This window comes from Alosa sapidissima, chromosome 2, assembly GCF_018492685.1.
Source record: "Alosa sapidissima isolate fAloSap1 chromosome 2, fAloSap1.pri, whole genome shotgun sequence".
Taxonomy (NCBI): Eukaryota; Metazoa; Chordata; class Actinopteri; order Clupeiformes; family Clupeidae; genus Alosa; species Alosa sapidissima.
In genome coordinates this window covers 31714343-31722744 of record NC_055958.1, presented here as the reverse complement: position 1 = coordinate 31722744, position 8402 = coordinate 31714343, and the positions used below count along the sequence as shown (strand labels likewise).

Sequence of the window (8402 nt, the reverse complement as noted above, 5' to 3'; positions counted from 1 at the left end):
TAGACATTTGACAGGCATAGGCCTATGGCTGGACAAGACAAAGAAGCACAGTGACCTTAAGCAACATATTCCGTTTGTGAAGACACATTTTCTTTTCACATGCTCACTGTGCAGCTAGGATGCACATTTTTTCAGGCGCACTCTTCTTTTGCCTCCCTCATAATTCCACTCCTGACGAACCAACCGTATTATATGACATGGAAGTCGTGCATCAGACAGACTGCGCTGGCTTGCCAGGTTTTCTGAGGACACAGAGGAAATGTCTGTGTTTTAATGCAGGTCTTCTACGGCTGAAGTTCGTGCGATCTGACATTTCCAATTATAATTCAATCCCACACGCACGACCAACACAGTAGGCTGGATGATCAACGACTGCTTAATATTCTGAATTGCTACTGGTTAGTTACCTGTTTCGCCCCTTGGCTGATTTTCCTCTGTGATGCATTCATACAGTAGCCTACCGTCGCAGAGAAGGCAACAAGCGTAAACTGTCTTAGTGGGGGCGTCAGACAGATTGTGGCGGAGTTGGTAACAGACAGGCAACCCAGTCAATGAGCTGGCAAGTAGAGCGAGGAAGCCCACGTTCATTGTCTCTTTTCACTGCGCTGCGTCAATTGCAGTGTGGTCAAACCGCCACACGATGGCGACATGACAGTAGCTGTTGGAGGCGAGAGTTGTCACTAGCTGACCCGGCAGGAAGGGAGGAGGGTCCTGGGCAGAAAACAACGAGAGGAGGAGCTGGAGAATAGAGGGAAAGATCAGACCAGGCGGCTATGGAGAAAGAAGGGGAAGAGGGGTGAACGTGATCCTTGAGAAGCCACGAGAGCATGTCGAAAATCTGCAGATCAAAAGCAATCACGACGGCAGCTTTGATCGACGAACCAAGACACGCTGAGAGACTGGAGGACATAAGCCGTTGATCCGCAGAAACGGCTGTTAACGTTAACGCTTCTGATTTGTTTGGACGTGAGAGAGCAAGTAGAAAACAGAGAGAGAAGGTGAGCAATGACTTCCATTTTCTGTGGTTCATAACACTGTAGACAGACTACAGGGAGTCGCAGACAGACGACGAATGTTGGTCCTGTGTAATTATGTAACAGAATGTCAACGTGATTGTAGCCAACGTTCATACTTTCTTTGTTAGTGCCATTGGGCCATGATTATGTTAAGCAATGCGAGTCATTTGCTAACCCCGCTAGCTAGCTACAATTGCTGTAATGAATGTGCTAAACTGGAGTGGGCTTAGTTGCACTTAGTATGACAACTGTCTGTATCACTTGTCTGTGCAAGCTAGCTGACTTTCCCCTTCTGGACACCCGCACGTTTCCGCTTTACTCAAGTTTTAGGTTCTTTTTTGCAGTTCGGCAGGTTTTAGTTCATGTTCCCCTCTTCTAGACTGTACTATGGGAGCTAGCTAACTCACAAGGGACCGTCTTGAAAGACACAGCATTAATGTGTGACACGAAGGGGGAGCATGTTTACCACTTTGAATCCGACCGAAACGAAAGGTTGTTTTCGTCGGATGTTGGGGGTTTACGTATAGCCTTTACGCTTATGCCCCAGTCGTCTTTGGACAGAGAGCCATGTGATAACTGCCTGTTGTACGTTCTGTGAAGGTAAAAGCTATCCCGTTCATTCGCAAAAGTGTTCGCGGGACAGTGCTCAACTCTCAGAGGGGTAAATAGTAGACCGACGAAATGCCCGCTGCAGCAGATTGCTGACCAGTGATCATGTTAGCCGATCCACAGACAGAACTCTTTTTTTTAATGCACACTCTTGACCCAGATGACCCCGCTGATAGGACTGGCTTGAGCCGGTTTCAGTGTAGCCTATAGGGTGCTTGTAAACATGCTGCTGTCTGGGACTGCTCAGTGCAGTTATTTTGCGTTATTATGATTCTGTCGAGACTATTTGTATATCATGTTTATAATCATGTAACAATCATTGATATATATATACACAGATACATATGCAATTTGCAAGTTTCACCAGACTGTATTGAGTTTATGTCCATCTTACTGATAGTTCAAAGTACAGGTTCAGTGTCTCAGGTAAACAACCTGACATAACTGGACCATTTTTGCTCTGTTCAGGCCTGCAAATTCTGTCATCTGAGTATTTGAGTGTGTGTGTGTGTGTGTGTGTGTGTGTGTGTGTGTGGTACTGTCACTTTTTCTTTCTCTTCACACACTAACTCTTTTCACACTCACTGTCCAAGTACTTTGGACTTTTTCTGGAGCTTTCCTCCGGTCTCTCTGGAATCTGGAGCAAACCCAAACAGGTGCTATGGAACCCCTTTCCATCCCAACCCACCAGTGCAGTGTGTGTGTGAGAGAGAGAGAGAGAGAGAGAGAGAGAGAGACACCTGCGTTCCACCAGCTGTGGGATCATTTGGGCTTTCCCTGGGGAAGCATTTGAGCGCAACACAGCACTGCTCAGAGCTTCAGGACGGTCGGGCCAGGGCTGGCAGATGTCCAGCAGCAGCCGTAGTGGATGGATGAGTCAAAGGGCCTCTCCTGCAGCAGTCTCAGGTGGGGGAGTGGAGAACAAAGAGCGGCTTTGACCACTGATGCCAGGCGTCCCTCTCTTTGCCTGAACTCTCTGATTCACGTAGGGGATCCAAACAGGAAGTCCTCCTCTAAGGACTCCGTCTTTTTGCCACACACAGAGTGCCCAGTGGTTGCTCTGCAATACACTAGGCCATTCAGCTGACTAAACTCACAGCATCTTAGTTAGAATACTGGGAGGTCTCTCTTGCACTGTGCTGTATAACTGTGCTTGGCTCCCTGGAAGTATGGGCATTGATCTCACGGTTGTCAGAGCAATGTTCTAATCTAGGCTACAGGTTCAGCCACTGAAGCAACATGCACATGTTTATAACCAGGATCCTCAGAGGAACGTTGCTCCTTAAGTGTAAGTTCAGTGTAAATTGACCCATAGTCCTGTTGTTCAAGCTCACCACATGCAGCCCATGGGTCTGCTTTAAGCTGCCTGTCCATAACTTGGCCCATGGGTCTGCTTTAAGCTGCCTGTCCATAACTTGGCCCATGGGTCTGCTTTAAGCTGCCTGTCCATAACTTGGCCCATGGGTCTGCTTTAAGCTGCCTGTCCATAACTTGGCCCATGGGTCTGCTTTAAGCTGCCTGTCCATAACTTGGCCCATGGGTCTGCTTTAAGCTGCCTGTCCATAACTTGGCCCATGGGTCTGCTTTAAGCTGCCTGTCCATAACTTGGCCCATGTTGTCCCACATTGTCTCATTCTTCTTCCTATGGGCTGCATGTGATGAGCTTGAACAACAGGACTGTGGGTCAGTTTACACTGAACTTAGTTCCTGTGACTTACTATTATTTATTATTTATTATTATTATTATTATTAATAATAATAATAATAATAAACACTTTTGGCTGGCCAGTGTCTTGAGTCACCATGTCCAGTACTTGTCCAGGAGATCATAGGGGTTTGCCTGGGCATGCCCAGACTGACAGGGACTGGGTACGGTTAGGTAGGGGGCACTTGCCATCTCTCTCTCTCGTTCTCTTTCCCTGTGCATTCACCGGTGACTCTCGATTGGGAAACGTTTCCACTTTGAAATTATTGATCCCGCCTTACCAATCACATTAATCAGAGATTCCTACCGGTAATTTTATTTCCTACTTCACCTAAACTTTACAAACATAAAACGTAAGATGTTGGCAGCAGGTGTTGTTACTTCTGTTTATTACAAAAAGTTTTGGTTTCGTCTTCGCCTCTCGTCTCTGATTGGCCTGACATTTTCCTTGTCTGAGGGAAACGGTTATGAACTATGGTGTTCCAGACTAGATTTCCATGAAGGAGAATCTAGGTGGGCGGGGCCAGGCTATTCACCTGTGCCCATTCAAATCAATGACCATTTAGGCATAAATGAAATGTGAATTGATGTACCTCACCAGTATGTTTTTGGACAGCGGGAATTAACCAGCCCTAAGAAGCTAAATGCAGTGGAAACAGCACTTGGTCACCCAAGCCAAGAAAGATACTAGGTCTCAGTCTTCATCAAAGCTAGTTCTGGTAGCTGTGTGGCAGTCTTGACTGACCAGTTATCGTGTCCATCGTCCCTAAGAGGATGATGGTGATGATGTTGCTTTATTGCACTGAAAAAGCAGTACACCTGGTTCTACTGCGGTAATCTATTTATCACAGCCTTCACCCAAATTGATCAGTTGTATCCTCTGTTTTCCTTGCTTGGGTTGGATCGATCACACACAGCCACACCGGGTGTTTGCAGATAGGCCTAAATCGCCCCTTCACAGATGGTTTTCATTGCAGTGAATTTCAGTTTGCTCCTAGTCAGATTATATGGGCGCAAAAGTGCCTCTGCAAAGTCAAAATAGGCAAAATGGGAAGCCACTGGACCGGTGGCGTTCCGTATCAGACCTGGTGCATTCCAGAATCAGCTTCAGTCTGACAAGGGAGTGCAGCAAGGATCAACAGTCCAGTGTCTGTCAGTCAGTGATTGGCTGTTCATCCCACTGTTCCTCAGGGCTAGGAATTATGGAGTAACTCAGGAATCGATACTGTCCAGATTGTTCATAATTGATTACCGATAATATCATGATACAGCGATTTTTTTCAATACTCAATTCATTGCAAAAGATTAAACCATGATACATTACTATATAAATAGCATACGAAGTGTGTAGCGTTTTAGCTTAGTGCTTCTTAAAAACCTAAAAATGACTTGGCAGCATATAGAAGATTAGCCTCTTTGAACTGATAAGCGCCACCTTCAGGATACATGAAGTAGTAACTCTGATAAGTGAAATTGGCGGATAAGTCATCTTAGAATATGAATTTAATATTTTATTAAAAAATATTGATATTTGGAGCCATCATAATGATAATGCATCGTAAAATGAAGTCATACAGCATATTGCTGTATCAATATTTTGTCCCACCGCTATTTATTTATCATGGGGGTTTGTGCTGAATCCTTTCTTTCTGTCATCATGTTAGATAGAATACTCTTCCTTTCATAAAGACCTCTTTCATGTCTGCAAGCCCTACAGGGAGTGTTTGGAGCAACCTGATGACAGTTTTCCAAAGAACTACAGCCATCTGTAAATTGTTCAGTGGCATTTTTGATTGAATAAAATGTCCCTCTCTCTGATTTCAATGATTGGCAAATGTGATCCCTATATTTACGGGTATCATTTTAGGTGACAACTGAATATGTCTTTGCAGGAGAGATTGAGGCAAAACTTAAGTTTTGTAAAGTTAAGTGGATAATCACAATGAGCTTATAGTAGTGGTGTACCAATGCATGTGTATCAATGCATCAACCTTATAGCAAACAATGTGTTTGCATCGAAGTGACTCATTAAGCATCGATGCATGTTTATTTTCACACCAAATTTCTCTCTTACCCTCTTAAGCTGTAGATGGCGGCATGTAGGCTTGTTGCAGTCCACCGTATGTTTGAGTGTTTACACATCTGCTTCAAGTTCTAGCATCAATCTACTAGTTGTCGCCGTCAGAATAGTGGCAGGACTTTGGTAGCAAAGGGGTGGTAGATGTAGCCTTTTGAGAATGTGGACTTGCGTCATGATTTTTTCGGTTTCGTTTATTCGCAAGGATTGACCATTTTGGACGGTATACTGATCAGTTGCCATGGTTACCTTGACAGAGTAACAGACAGAGGAAGTTTGGGCGGGGCGACAAACTGTGTAGCCTTGCATTCTGCATTCCACAGTGAATGTTTGTTCGGTATTTGGCCTGTAATTTAGTGTATAATTTTTGAATCCATGAAAATGAACTAAAATCTATAATTTCCTATCGACAACAGATTCCAATATTGAATTGAATTGAATCGCATAGCTGCATATTTTGAAATATCGTTAAGAATGTAATTGATGGCTTAAATAATCAATATTGTATTGAATCGTCATGAAACTTGGGATTGACTCCCCTTGCTTTAAGCAACGGTTCCTCTTCCTCTCTGGAATGTTGTATACTTCAGCAATAGCCAAGCAACACAGTAGACATTAGGTTGGCTGATTAATTTGGTCGATTTTTGCCATTTTATGATTAATCGGCATCGTTCACACACACACACACACACACACACACACACACACACACACACACACACACACACACACATTAATAGGTGTGTTAGGAGCTGTACCTGCGTAAGCGTTTGTGTGGCAGGTGATGGTGAGTGGAGTCCCGGGGGCATGTCGGGACATGTCTGCAGAGAGCAGTGGTCCTGTGGAGACGGACGCCGTCGCAGCCTCCCTGACCCAAGAGCAGCCCCTCACTGGAGTACCACTCAGCACTGCAGTTCAGTTCAGCCTCCCTGACCCAAGAGCAGCCTCTCACTGGAGTACCACTCAGCACTGCAGTTCAGTTCAGCCTCCCTGACCCAAGAGCAGCCTCTCACTGGAGTACCACTCAGCACTGCAGTTCAGTTCAGCCTCCCTGACCCAAGAGCAGCCTCTCACTGGAGTACCACTCAGCACTGCAGTTCAGTTCAGCCTCCCTGACCCAAGAGCAGCCTCTCACTGGAGTACCACTCAGCACTGCAGTTCAGTTCAGCCTCCCTGACCCAAATGCAGCCTCTCACTGGAGTACCACTCAGCACTGCAGTTCAGTTCAGCCTCCCTGACCCAAGAGCAGCCTCTCACTGGAGTACCACTCAGCACTGCAGTTCAGTTCAGCCTCCCTGACCCAAGAGCAGCCTCTCACTGGAGTACCACTCAGCACTGCAGTTCAGTTCAGCCTCCCTGACCCAAATGCAGCCTCTCACTGGAGTACCACTCAGCACTGCAGTTCAGTTCAGCCTCCCTGACCCAAGAGCAGCCTCTCACTGGAGTACCACTCAGCACTGCAGTTCAGTTCAGCCTCCCTGACCCAAGAGCAGCCTCTCACTGGAGTACCACTCAGCACTGCAGTTCAGTTCAGCCTCCCTGACCCAAATGCAGCCTCTCACTGGAGTACCACTCAGCACTGCAGTTCAGTTCAGCCTCCCTGACCCAAGAGCAGCCTCTCACTGGAGTACCACTCAGCACTGCAGTTCAGTTCAGCCTCCCTGACCCAAGAGCAGCCTCTCACTGGAGTATCACTCAGCACTGCAGTTCAGTTCAGCCTCCCTGACCCAAGAGCAGCCTCTCACTGGAGTACCACTCAGCACTGCAGTTCAGTTCAGCCTCCCTGACCCAAATGCAGCCTCTCACTGGAGTACCACTCAGCACTGCAGTTCAGTTCAGCCTCCCTGACCCAAGAGCAGCCTCTCACTGGAGTACCACTCAGCACTGCAGTTCAGTTCAGCCTCCCTGACCCAAGAGCAGCCTCTCACTGGAGTATCACTCAGCACTGCAGTTCAGTTCAGCCTCCCTGACCCAAATGCAGCCTCTCACTGGAGTACCACTCAGCACTGCAGTTCAGTTCAGCCTCCCTGACCCAAGAGCAGCCTCTCACTGGAGTATCACTCAGCACTGCAGTTCAGTTCAGCCTCCCTGACCCAAATGCAGCCTCTCACTGGAGTACCACTCAGCACTGCAGTTCAGTTCAGCCTCCCTGACCCAAGAGCAGCCTCTCACTGGAGTACCACTCAGCACTGCAGTTCAGTTCAGCCTCCCTGACCCAAATGCAGCCTCTCACTGGAGTACCACTCAGCACTGCAGTTCAGTTCAGCCTCCCGGACCCAAATGCAGCCTCTCACTGGAGTACCACTCAGCACTGCAGTTCAGTTCAGCCTCCCTGACCCAAATGCAGCCTCTCACTGGAGTACCACTCAGCACTGCAGTTCAGTTCAGCCTCCCTGACCCAAATGCAGCCTCTCACTGGAGTACCACTCAGCACTGCAGTTCAGTTCAGCCTCCCTGACCCAAATGCAGCCTCTCACTGGAGTACCACTCAGCACTGCAGTTCAGTTCAGCCTCCCTGACCCAAGAGCAGCCTCTCACTGGAGTATCACTCAGCACTGCAGTTCAGTTCAGCCTCCCTGACCCAAGAGCAGCCTCTCACTGGAGTATCACTCAGCACTGCAGTTCAGTTCAGCCTCCCTGACCCAAGAGCAGCCTCTCACTGGAGTACCACTCAGCACTGCAGTTCAGTTCAGCTTTATTACAATGACAAATACATATTAGAATTGCCAAAGCATTGGTGAAACCCAGGGCATAACAAGACCCCCCCCCCCTCTCTGTCTGTCTCTCTTTCTCCCTCTCACATTCTCTCTCTCTCTGTCTGTCTGTCTGTCTGTCTGTCTATATCCCATGTCTTTGTTCTCTGTCTGTCTCACCACACACACTGCTGAGTGCAGTCTGACATGTCCTCACCACTGAAGCCATCATTGTCATGCAGGTTGGTGTGTCAGGCAGTCTGGCAGTGTGTGTGTGTGTGTGTTCTCTCCTGCCCCTGTGC

The 8402-nt window shown here is 47.4% G+C and overlaps 1 protein-coding gene across 2 annotated transcripts in view; it reads left to right on the top strand.

Moving 5' to 3' along the window:
- Positions 1-592: 592 nt before the first annotated feature.
- rev1 (REV1 DNA directed polymerase) overlaps positions 593-8402 on the top strand; it is a 27642-nt gene continuing 19832 nt past the window's right edge. The window contains exon 1 of one of the 2 annotated variants that reach the window (XM_042084161.1): positions 593-994. The gene's annotated coding sequence lies outside the window, so the exon portion shown is untranslated. Of the gene's footprint in view, positions 999-8402 lie in introns of both variants that reach the window. The other variant, XM_042084160.1, reaches the window with a different exon arrangement.